This window comes from Paroedura picta, chromosome 12, assembly GCF_049243985.1.
Source record: "Paroedura picta isolate Pp20150507F chromosome 12, Ppicta_v3.0, whole genome shotgun sequence".
Taxonomy (NCBI): domain Eukaryota; kingdom Metazoa; phylum Chordata; class Lepidosauria; order Squamata; family Gekkonidae; genus Paroedura; species Paroedura picta.
In genome coordinates, this window is record NC_135380.1 from 9,328,018 (window position 1) to 9,340,101 (window position 12,084).

Here is a 12,084-nt window from a genome sequence, read left to right on the forward strand (position 1 = left end):
AGTATAATATCTAAGTCTAATACATCATAAGTTCACCCTCCAACACAGCCATTTTCTCCAGAGGAACTGATCTCTGTAGTCTGGAGATCAATTGTAATTACAGGAGATCTCCAGGCCCAGCCTGTAGGTGGCAAGCCCCAGGGTCTGAGTGGAACATAAGCCTGTCATGTCTGAACTACCCGAATCAGTCCACTTGGCCTAGCTGCTGCTACCACTTCTGAGTCTCACCTCTGCTTTCTGAAGCAGGTAGAGTTAGACGCATAGTACCTCCAATGGTGGGGAAGATACGTTAGTGTCCAGACCCCTCCCTGTGCAAAGGGGGAGTTTGCTAGCAAACCTCTTTTTGATAATATTGCTGTCGGCTTGCTAGCAAAGTGCAATTGGCCTGGGAGCTGGTCTAGCCATGTTTGTACAACAGTAATAGTTGTAATATGCTTGCGCTGATGAGATGCTGTATCCCTCTGAGAGGATCTTGAAGCATGTAGACTGACATTAACAATCACACAAGGGGCCTTGTCATTGACCTTTCCTTCACCCAGGAATGGGTTAACAATTGTATCATTGGGTCCCGGCAGTTTGTTAATTTCTCTGATAGCCTTCAGCACTTTCCCCACACCTGTGGCCATTCATTTCCTAATTCAATTCCTAATTAATTTATCCACCTCAGCTGTTTTCCCATCCATAATTGCCAGATCATCAAGCCCATTTTAGCTTAATGGCTTGCCACACCAGAGCACCCATTTAAATTGGAAATGCAACGACCTGAGAATCTCCCACTCTCAATGACTTCCATCACACCAGAGATTCACTGGTAACCCAATCAAAGATCTTTTGTCACAAACTTGCTACGGTCATTAGCTGGTCTCCATCTTTTCGTCTTACCCCAGCAAACCAATTAAATTCTTTGTTTTAGGGATAAACCACCCAAGCTTGTCCTTAGGGCATGAAACTGTCTATTTAAACAGACACTCTTGGCTTAGTCTTGTGTGTGTTCTTCCTGGAACCAACCATGCACCCAATATGCAGTTCATCATCCTGACTATCCTCTGGACCTTCTTCACATTGTGGAAGGTAGCTATTGATCTTTCTCTTACCTGAATTATACTCCCTTTTGCACCATTTCAACACTTTTCTTTCTTCTTGTGTGCTTGTGTTAGTTTAAATTGTATGAAAGTGTGTTAGGGCTTTATTTTTTTTAATTAACAAGCATTTTGTTTAATTTCAAATTTGGCCCCTGTCTGAGCTTGCTGATCAGGATAATCCCCCTGTGTACATTGGTGGAGATATCACTTATTGTCCCTCTTCCTCAGAAGTCTCCTAGAATTCACTAATTTCCTCAGCCAATATTCAGGAGATATGTATATTTTTGGTAACAGATGCACTGCAATGCGGATATCATATTGTGGTGTTTCTGCCCAAATCCAGATCACATTAACAAATACTGGACAAGAACAGACAATAAGAACAACCTGTATAGTGGCTCCACAGAAGAAGGCCACTAAGGCCCAAAATCTAGCACAGACACTTTATACTGCCATCTTTTTTCCTATACAACCTGTTCTATGCACTCCTGTGTCCTCTCTGCCTCCTTTGCCACATGCCCTCTTGTTTTGTTGCACTCTATTATATTTGCCTTTCTTTGTTGGGTGAGCTTGGAGGCTGTAACTTTTTACTGTCCCATTTCTGCCCCGCATTTTTATCAAAACTCCCTCCCTCTGCATTTTGTCCTGTCTGTCTGCCATCATTCATCTCTTCTCCTGGAATGGACTCAGGACTGCCACATTTCTGGGATTCCACCTGATCTCCAGGCAACAGAGATCAGTTCATTTGGTGATAAGGGTCACTTTGGAAGGGGAACTGTATAGCATCAACCTCATTGAAGCCCCACCTCTTCACAACCCCTGCTCAGGCTCCACCCCTTCCCCCCAAAAAAATCTCTAGCTGGCTACCTTAAATGGACTGCACCACTTCAGAATGCAGGTGGGGGATTCTAGCTTTGAGTGCCACGTTGTATAAATCAAACAAGCACAGGGTTGTCATGAGGATAACATGATGGGGAGGAGAATGCTTTGGGTCCCTGCTGGGGAGAAAGGTACGGAATGAATGAAATGAATCCATTAAAAAAAATACCTTGGCTGTTTCTTGTATCATTTAAAAACTGTTTGCAGTGTTTTAATTTGGTGCTGGTTGTTTAAATCATGTTTTTATTGTCTTATTATAAGTCAGCTCAAGAGCTCATTCCAGGCTGGAGCACAAAATGTGAGCTTTTGCATAAATAACAAATCCACCTCCTTTCCCCGGAGCATGCCCTTTCCAGCAGCACAACATCCTGTGAAGCGGCAAGAGGGGTGTAAATAATCCCGAGCTCTGAAGGAGAGTTTTAAAAAATATCAAAAGCTCTTCCCAGATGTAATCCCATGACCCGGCAGTTCTGAGAACACGAAACTGGGAGGGGAGGAATCAGAGAGAGGAGTGGAAGAGAGGTCTGAGAGATAAATTGCAATACATTTCTGGCCCGATCTTTAGGCCTCTTTGTTAGAAGGCTTGCTAAGATGTGTGGTGTATAAATCTTATTTCCGAGGCATTATCTCCAGAACGCGGGGACCTTTGTCATTACTACAACCGGCTAAAGACAATGCCTGGATTGAGACGATGCTAAAAAGCAAAATAATTCTTCTGATCTCCAGAGACTGAAAAGACTCCAGCCAGCCAGCAAGAATCAAAGGACAGGCTGCTATAAAGGTTAGCCGTGCATCACGACCTTTAATTTTCACCCCTCTTTTCCATTACCGCACATGCATTTGGTTCTGCCAGAGCTGAAAGCACAGAAGGGCAGCAAATATGACCCTTTTCTCTCTCTCTCTCTCTTTGGCGTCAGTTTTGATTTTGAAGTTATGTTATGGTTGGCTTTAAGGTGAGGGCTAGGGAGATCAGCCTCGGCCCGTTCTCCCGGACTGCGCTACTAACTCACTGTTGCTGGGTTTCTGAGCTCATTATATTCCACAGACTGCTTCCAGGCATCTTGTTTACCTGGCGGCAAAGCAGGGGTGAATCACCTGGTAATACTCCCGTGATGGTATCAGTTGATTCATGGATATACATTGCGTTGCTGATTTACATAAAGCGAGGCATGCCTCAGTTGCAATAAACACGGCGGAATTTACGGCATGAGCGAATGTGCATTTCCTCAGAAGGAAGTACCATAAGGATAGTAGCTGCCACTGTGCAATCTGGCACAGCAGCAAATGAGGTGTGATGGTAGACAGTGCTATCATGTCTCAGCCATGGGGTTTTCAGGACAAGAGACACACAGAGATGGTTTGCCCTTGCTAGCCCCTGCATAGTAACCCTGAAGATGCTTAGTGGTCTCCCATCCAAGATCTAAACAGAGCTGACCCTGCTTAGCTCTGGAGATCTGGCAAGAAGAAGACGACAAAGAAGAGTTGGTTCTTGTATGCTGCTTTTCTCTACCCGAAGGAGGCTCAAAGTGGCTTACAGTCACCTTCCCATTCCTCTCCCTACAACAGACACCCTGTGAGGTGGGTGAGGCTGAGAGAGCTCTGATATCACTGCTCAGTCAGAACAGCTTTATCGGCACTGTGGCGAGCCCAAGGTCACCTGGCTGGCTGCATGTGGGGGAGTGCAGAATCGAGCAATCTAATCTGGGCCATTCAGGTCAGCGCAGACTGGTATAGCGATGTCTAAAGAAGAAGAGTTAGTTTTTATACCCTGCTTTTCTCTACCCGAAGGAGTCTCAAAGCAGCTTCCAATCACCTTCCATTCCTCTCCCCACAACAGACACCTTGTGAGGGAGGTGAGGCTGAGAGAGCCCTGATATTACTGAAGAAGAAGAGTTGGTTCTTATATGCCACTTTTTTCTACCCAAAGGAGTCTCAATGTGGCTTACAATCTCCTACCCTTCCTCTCTCGTCAACAGACACCCTGTGAGGGAGGTGGGCTGAGAGAGCTCAGACAAGACTGGTTGGTCAGAACAGTACTATCAAGGCTGTGACTAGGCCAAGATCATCCAGTTGGCTGCATGTAGAGGAGGAGCGGTGAATCAAACCCAGTCCACCGGATTAGAAGCCGCCACTCTTAACCACTCCACCAAGCTGGCTCTCTATATTTATTTATACTTTATTTATACTGTTGGAATAGGCAAGAATTCTCACAGGGGGCATCAAAGGGGGGGGGTGTATTTAGCTTAGTTAGTTTAGGAACTTCCTGATGTTTTTCAAATAATCCCCTCCAGTGATTGGCTCTTTGGAGATTTCCTGCTCCTTTGAGCATATTTCCTCCCTGTTTGCTTCCAGAACAGAACCAACAGAGTTGGTTAGACTACTAGGACTCTTTATCTCCTCACTCTTTCTCTTCACAATAGCAGTATTTTATTATTTTAAGCAGTCTGGTGCTGTATACCTCTTTGCAAATTTAAACTCTGCCAACATATACAGGGAGATAAATTTTCAGTGTACTGCAAAGGGACAGGATGTAGGTGCAGGGATATTAGGGCTCTCTCAGCCTCACCTCCCTCACAGGGTGTCTGTTGTGGGGAGAGGAAAGGGAAGGAGACTGTAAGCAGCTTTGAGACTCCTTTGGGTAGAGAAAAGCGGCATATAAGAACCAACTCTTCTTCTTCAGTAATATCAGGGCTCTCTCAGCCTCACCTCCCTCACGGGGTGTCTGATGTGGGGAGAGGAAAGGGAATGTGAATGTAAGCCACTTTGAGACTCCTTTGGGTAGAGAAAAGCAGCATATAAGAACCACCTCAAGCTCAATTAAAAAATAATATCAAGCTTTGCACAATTCAAATAGGAAAGCATTTGGCGTAGGAAAGCAGAAAACCTGTGTATTTGAAAAGGAAAAGGAAAAATGAATTAGGATCTTTCAAGCCAGAAGAGGAGAGCTGTAAAATTTGGTAGTGTCTCCAACTGGCAGCCAGCACTGTACTTTTAGAACCGGCAAGTTGTGTTTCTAGGTCTTATGCCCATCGAGAGCCTCACAGCTGTATTTCATAGTAACTGAAGCCTATTGAGCTGTCTTCAAGCAGGGGTAGTCCACTTGTGGTCCTCCAGATGTCCATGGACTACAATTCCCATGAGCCCCTGCCAGCAAACACTGGCATGGCTCATGGGAATTGTAGTCCATGGACATCTGGAGGACCACAGGTTGACCACCCCTGTCTTCAAGGACTTCCCCACAATGATTCCATTAAAGAAATCCAGCATGAATGTCCCCAGAGCTCAGAAAAAATGCCATCAAATTTTTCCGCCTAAGGAAGGCTGCATCTGCCCCGCCCACAGTGCTGCCTCCAATATAATTAGAATTCTTTATCAACCATGTTTTTCTGAAAGGTCTGGTTGATTTTGCTCAGCGATTTCCTCGTGTGAAAACCTCCCTCTTCACTCTCCTCTTCCATTAGCTGCTTTCTCAGCAATTTTTCTTTCTCTTTTTTGTATACCTTCTCTGGCACTACAAGATAGCTGGCTCTCCTCTATAATTATGACACTTCTATTCCATGCCTAGGGAAAAGGAAGAGAGAATTTGTTCCTTTAAAGGTCTTTCAGTGGCTCTTGAATGCCTAAGGCAGCTGTGTAGATTAAAACAGTTTCTGACACTGCAAAAGAGGAGGAATAACGCGACAACTCAGAGTCTGTACCTTTTCTTTCATCATCCAAATATTGCAAAATCTCTCCCAGTTCATCGTTTCTCCTTGTTGTAGGTTGAGTAGAGTTGTCCTTATTTGCCGGAAGGGAAACTGGAGCGAGGAGAAAGAGTCCTTCCTCTTTCCTTTAATGTCAGGAAGAGACATGCAACTAGCAACAGTGATTCTTGTTGAACTGCTGAAAGACTTGGAGATGTAGTGGTTGCGATATGAAACATGGTGTACACAAGAATACACATACTGCTCAGACTGAATCAGACCATTGGCCCATCAAGGTCGGTGATGTCTTCTCAGACTGGCAGCGGCTCTCCAAGGTCTCAGGCCAAGGTCTTTCACGTGGCCTCCTGTCTGGTCCTTTCAACTTGCAGATTCTTCTGCAAGCCCAGCAGATGCTCTACCACTGAGCCACAGCCCCTCCCCAACTACTTGCAGGTAACAATTGTTGCATCATTTTAGTGCATTTTATTTTTATTTTAACGTTGCATTATTTTTGAGATTGTATAGTGCTTCTGCAGCAATTGCCAGAGAGAGAGAGAGAGAGAGAGAGAGAGAAACTTCTAATGGTCTCCACAGGAATATGTTTGGCGGGATGAGCACTGCTCTTGCCTGGGGCAACCATGATGCACCCTCCCATGGGGAGGTGAGACTAGGGTGCCCACAACACCCATCCTTGTTCCCCCCAGCTGCCCCCACACCACAAGTGAGGTGGCAAGGAAAGAAAGAAGAAGGTAGGGGAAAACTGTCCTCCTCTCTTTGCAAACACACATGCATACTTCCAGCCCCTCTCGAATATTCAGCAACCAGGCTGTGAGCAACAAGCAGATAATGCATGTTTCCAATCAGGGATCTGCACTGCACATGGCCCTCCAATTGGCTTTGCCAGTAGCTCCCATCAGCAGTTCTATCAAGCTTGGCGTAGAACAGTTTCAAAAAAATAAAAGGGGGTGGAGGATTGGCAGCTTTTGACCAGACCGTTCAATTATTTTGAGGGATACTCAGCCAGCACGCAAAGCCACTGTTTAGGGATTGTCCGCATCTTGTTTAAATTTATCAGGCAACTCCACAAGTGTCAAGGAACACTTGATACGGCAAAGTGGTGCCAAAGAGCTCTGAGAACCCAGCCGTTGCCGAAGAACCAGAGGACCTCAACCTGATGACAAAAATATGTCAGCGTTCCTCAGCCAGGGTGTGATGTTACAGAAACCACAGCCTGGTTCTTCTTGCTGCAGAATGCACAAGACTTTGGAATAATGGGTTCAGTTTGCCAGAATACATTTCTATATGTAGTGAATATACATATATTATATTTGACTGCTTACTTTACACTCAACCCAGGGCCAAATTCCTCAGCGAGATTTTAAGGAGCTTAAACCAGTCCTTTGTTGCTGAAAAGACAATCTATCTTTTATCTGACCAAGTTGTTGTCTGACCAAGTATCATATAAAACCGCTCTTTTTGCTTTGGCTGCAAGGAAAATAAGGGCCAACACTGTTAAGGCAAGCTCTTAACACTCTTGCACTCTGTACTCATGTATGCTGCTTCAGTTCTTTGGTCTTACATTTTATATTTTTATACTGTTCTTTTATTCTATTTTACTGTTATAAATTAGAATTTTATATTTTGTAAAGGCCTATGGCTATATACAAATAAATGTATCACTACAATGTAGTGAAAGGAGGTCACGATCTGCAGCACAACAGGACTGGATGTTCTGATGTGTTGTTTTAAAGTTAAAAAGTGGGGGTGGCTTTGATGGGAATTGCAAAGCTGGTGGGGGGGGGGAGGAGGAGGCTAATGAATCTCTCCCCCCAGAGTCTTATCAGCCCTAGCAGGGGAAAAACACAGGTAAATAGGGGTGGTCCAAGTTGACCTGATCTTGCCAGCCTCTCAGAAGTAGGGCTGGTGAGTACTTGGATGGGAGACCACCAAGGCAGGTCAGGGTTACCATGCAGAAGCAGGCAATGGAAAACAACCTCTGAATGCCTCTTGCCTTGGAACAAAATGTATGGGGCCACCGTAAATTGGCTGTGACTCAACAGCATTTTACACACACAAACACACACACTGCAATATGGGCATATGTCATTTTGTCCTGCTGGGGCTACAATTCATTCATTCATTCATTCATTCATTCATTCATTCATTCATTCATTCATTCATTCATTCATTCATTGCCCACTGCTTTCTAGAGACTTGTGGTGGGTTACAATATAAAATCCCTATATAAAACATATAAAACTCCATATAGTCCCCCATAACAATGCTGACAGAACATTAAAAATAAGCAACCTGAATCAAGACTGGCAGCTCAATTCCCCCCCCCCCCGCCTGCCATTCCCCGCAGACATTCGTATGGGCGGGGTATGGTAGATGTCCCCACATAGCCTGAGGGAGGGGCCTTGTTGTTCCTAGCCCTGACCTCAGCCAAAGACCTGGCAGAAAAGCTCCACGTTGCAGGCCCTGTGGAATGCTGATAGCTCCATCAGGGACCGAAGGTCTCCTGGGAGCTCAGTCCACCAGGTCGGAGCCAGGACCAAAAAGGCCCTGGCCTGGTTCGAGGCCAGGCATACTTCCTTAGGGCCAGGGACCTCTAGTAGGTTAGCACTCACAGAGTGGAGAGCCCTGTGGGGGGGGAGGGTATAAGGAGACAGGTGGTCCTGCAGATTGGCAGGGCCCAAGCCACGGTTTTTTTAACGGGGAAAAGGAAGGAAAAGGTTAATCCCAAAGCACTGCAGCCCTGGTTTTGATGAGCCCCCACCAGCCACTTTTAAAGGTTTCGAAATACAGCGTAAGACCTGGCTTTGTACCTCCCGTTTTGTGTGGTTTGAGGTTGAGCCACTGTGGTCAGCTCAGTTCATTGGGATCTCCCGGCCTCGCCTGTGACACAGTTGCTGGGAGTGTAAAATGAGATCACTTTAGAGATGCACTCTGAGATCCTTTCAAGAACAGGAGGATACCCCCTTTTTGTCCACCACTAAACCCGGCAGGTAAAACGTGTGCGTCTGTCTTTGCATTGGAATATGCTGGGATCCTTTGCAGGATCAAAACAGGCAGGAAATCAGATAGCGGGGCCGGGATCCAGGTAATTGCATGCCCCGAAGGCTTTGGGCTGGAGTTTCCTGAAAAACAGCGTCTCCTGCTACACAGCAAAACACTTGGGAGCCTCGAGGAGCCTTTCCAAAGCACTTTGTGACGTGACAAAGAGCTGGTGGATGGAAAAATCTGCTGCCTGGAGAACAAAAAAGGCTGAATCCCATTAAACATGCCCAAGCCCTCGGATGCGTCTGAAGTAGCTCTTTGGGCCGCTGCCGAATTCTAAAGCAAAGCGGTGGCCACGGATCCATAGACCCTTGTCTTGTACAGTAGGGCCTTTGTGAAAGGGGCGAGGTATGAACGAGGCATGCAGAGAGGACAAAGTGAAATCAACAGCTCCCTGCACCATTCATTTGGACATGCCTTTCTTTCAGATGCTACAAGGGCATTTCTAAAGCAGGCATTTCCTTTCTTCCACATCCTCTAAGAAATGGGATGGTTCGGCTAACAAAGAAATATAGTTAGAGGATACTAAATGCTAGGGTTCAGAGTACAAAGCTCGATGGGATGCTGGAGATACGTGATCTCATGTTTTCTTTAGAAGCAGCTCTTTGGTGTCTGGACCAGGGCCATAGTAGTGGAGTGTGTGTGTGTGTGGGGGGGGAGAGTTAACCCTTTCCCTTCCCCACAGTTTCACCAAGAGAAATCCTCTGAACCTTATTGACAGGGGCAGATTGGTCATTAAGATTCCTGGGGAAAGTCCTGGGGGGCTTTTGCCAATCCAAAACCACATCCCCTGTTGGGGTCGCCCCATCTCAAAGATCAGGACAGGGACAATCTGCCATAGGCACAAGTCCGAGGTTCCCCTTCCCTTGGGAGGGGCCACACAGGGATCACCCAGTTGCAATGGAGGCGTGTGTGTGTGTGTGGGGGGGAGTTGCATTTCAGGGGCACCGTTTCTGTACCACATTCAGCATGGAAACTGAACGTGTGACCACAATCAACAAGGAATTTGTCAGCGTGAAAGCAATCCAGCAGTATAAATCATTCGACCCAATACAAATAACGATGCAGGGATGTTTACAGAGTCAAATCACAGGGGTGGTTCACTCATGTATACAACCGCCCGAATGTTTAAACTAGCTGGGCGTGAGTGTGATGCAGTGGAGTGGAGGTCAACAGGATGACATGTTCAAGACTCCTTTTTTTGACATATTCAGGAAAGTGATTCAGATTATTTTTTTAGAGCCAACTTCAGAGGTTTACAAAGCTCGGTGCCAGAGTTCAATGCTTATTGAAGGACCTGCGTAAAATACAGGAGATGACATCAAGAGGGATGTGTACCTAGCAGCTCCTGCTGTCATCAGGTCAGGTGGGAACCCTCAGAGGAAACCTGACGGACATTTTTATCTACTTATGTAGAGCATTTGTACCCAACCTCTCCAGAGTCTGCTTGGAAACACAAGAGCATTCTAAATCCCTTGAGGATGACTGAGGGATAAGCATTTGAATAAAAGCTCATCAAGACTGGGCCTGTTTTTAAATACGGTTCACTTAACTAATTCTACTGCAGCAATTTCTGGCATTCCGTAGCCTGAAGAAACATTTGCATCCAATCATCGCCACAACAAAACACAACGCTCGTCAGATATTGTGATGCTGTCATTACCAAATCCTAGTCCAAAAATTCTGACAGTCCTTGTAAAATGGATTTTTACAATTGACATCTGTAGCACATCCTTTCCTGGAGGCTTGGAAGAACCATCTGAGCTGTAATGTCAGCTGAAAGGGGATTGGCACACAACCCAAAGAGACATCATCACCCCATGCAGGATTGTTGCTTGGAGGCACCCGGGTAGGTGCAAAGCAACATCAGGGGCAGTCAAGGATGCTTATTATGCTAGGGCTCCCCATGGTTTTCTTCAAAATTTTGTATGGTTGCTGACATCACTAGATGTCACTGGAGCCCGCCCACCCCCCCTGTTGCTCTACAGCAGGGGTAGTCAACCTGTGGTCCTCCAGATGTCCATGGACTACAGCGTTTGCTGGCAGGGGCTCATGAGAATTGTAGTCCATGGTCATCTGGAGGACCACAGGTTGACTACCCCTGCTCTACGGGCCTAGTCTCTTTCTTCACCATGGAAACAATAAACGATTGATCGATTGATTAATTGGCTGGCTCCTGCATCTTACCCCATGCTCTCTTCTCTGAAGGGGCATGGCACCACTTTCAAGGTTTCCTCCATGGTCAAAAGGTTGCAAAAGGCTGGACAAGGACAGAGAGAATAGCTAAGTTCAGCCAGTGGTGAAATATTTATGTGCTCCTCTGAAGAGTGGCTTGGGTGCCTCGCTGGGTTTTTGACCAGGGCCGGAGCTTCCCCCTCTGGGACCCTATTAGTGCTTTACTGGCAACACCACTTGTGAGTCACAGTTCAAATGACCAAGCATGGATGTTTTTGCTCCGTGTCTTTCCATGCGTTGACCTTTTTGTAATGAATTTCATTCCCAGGAACGAAGCCTACCCAAGAATAACAGCTTGTGGATCTATGGGTGGCTTTTCCTATAGACATTGCAAGCTCTCAAAATGAATTCTATTGAAGGGGTTTTCCACCAACCCAGCTGCAGCCCTTTTTGCACAGTGAGACCACTGCATGATACAAACTCTTTAAGACCCCCCCTGCGATCCAACCGATAATGCTGAGGCCTGGATTGGGAAACCTCGATTTCAACTCGTGCTCCGGTCATGAACTCGGAATGGCTCGGAGCAAAGTAATTCTCTCTGAGTTCCTTCCCACTGGCCACCCGTGCCCTCTGGCCAAACAGCAATACAAACAGTCCCCTTTGTAAGGCTATGACAGAGCACTCTTGAGTGCTAAAAACAACGTAGAAATGATTAATAATAAATCGGTGAAGCAACAGCTCTGTTTGTGTTCATGGTGGTTTTAGTAAAAAAAAAAAAAGGCTGGCAGAAATGTAAGAACATAAGAAAAACTCAGCTGGATGAGACCAAATCCATCTGTCCAGAATCTTGTTCTACGGCAGACTGCATCTGAACATGGGGGTTCCATTTAGCCATTGTGGCTAATTGACCCTGGTGGATTTTTTTCCATGAATCTGCCCAATACCCCTTTCTAGGCTGAAAAGAGACCCTCCCCCAAAAGCCAGTTTGCAGTGGGAAAGTAAGCAATTCATTGATTAGATATAGAAACCAACTATACTTTCAGATCTACTGACCGCACAACATGCAGAATGCATGTGGGTTTTTGCATTATCAATAAATTCCGCAACTGGGAAACCAGTATGTGGGTAGAGCTATAGATGCTGCAGTGCTTTTAAACTCATTCGCTAAACTGTACTGTGCTGAAGTTCTTCCCTTTTATGCTTTC

At 45.9% G+C, this 12,084-nt stretch overlaps 1 long non-coding RNA gene across 4 annotated transcripts in view; it reads right to left on the bottom strand.

The window, feature by feature from the left end:
* Positions 1 to 12,084, bottom strand: part of LOC143821919 (uncharacterized) — a 63,716-nt gene that overhangs the window by 32,239 nt on the left and 19,393 nt on the right. For 3 of the 4 annotated variants that reach the window (XR_013225973.1, XR_013225970.1, XR_013225972.1), the window contains exon 4: positions 10,892 to 10,964. The exons of the other annotated variant lie outside the window; for it this stretch is intronic. This is a non-coding gene — a long non-coding RNA (uncharacterized LOC143821919). The remainder of the gene's footprint in view (positions 1 to 10,891; positions 10,965 to 12,084) is intronic. 4 annotated transcript variants of the gene reach the window in all.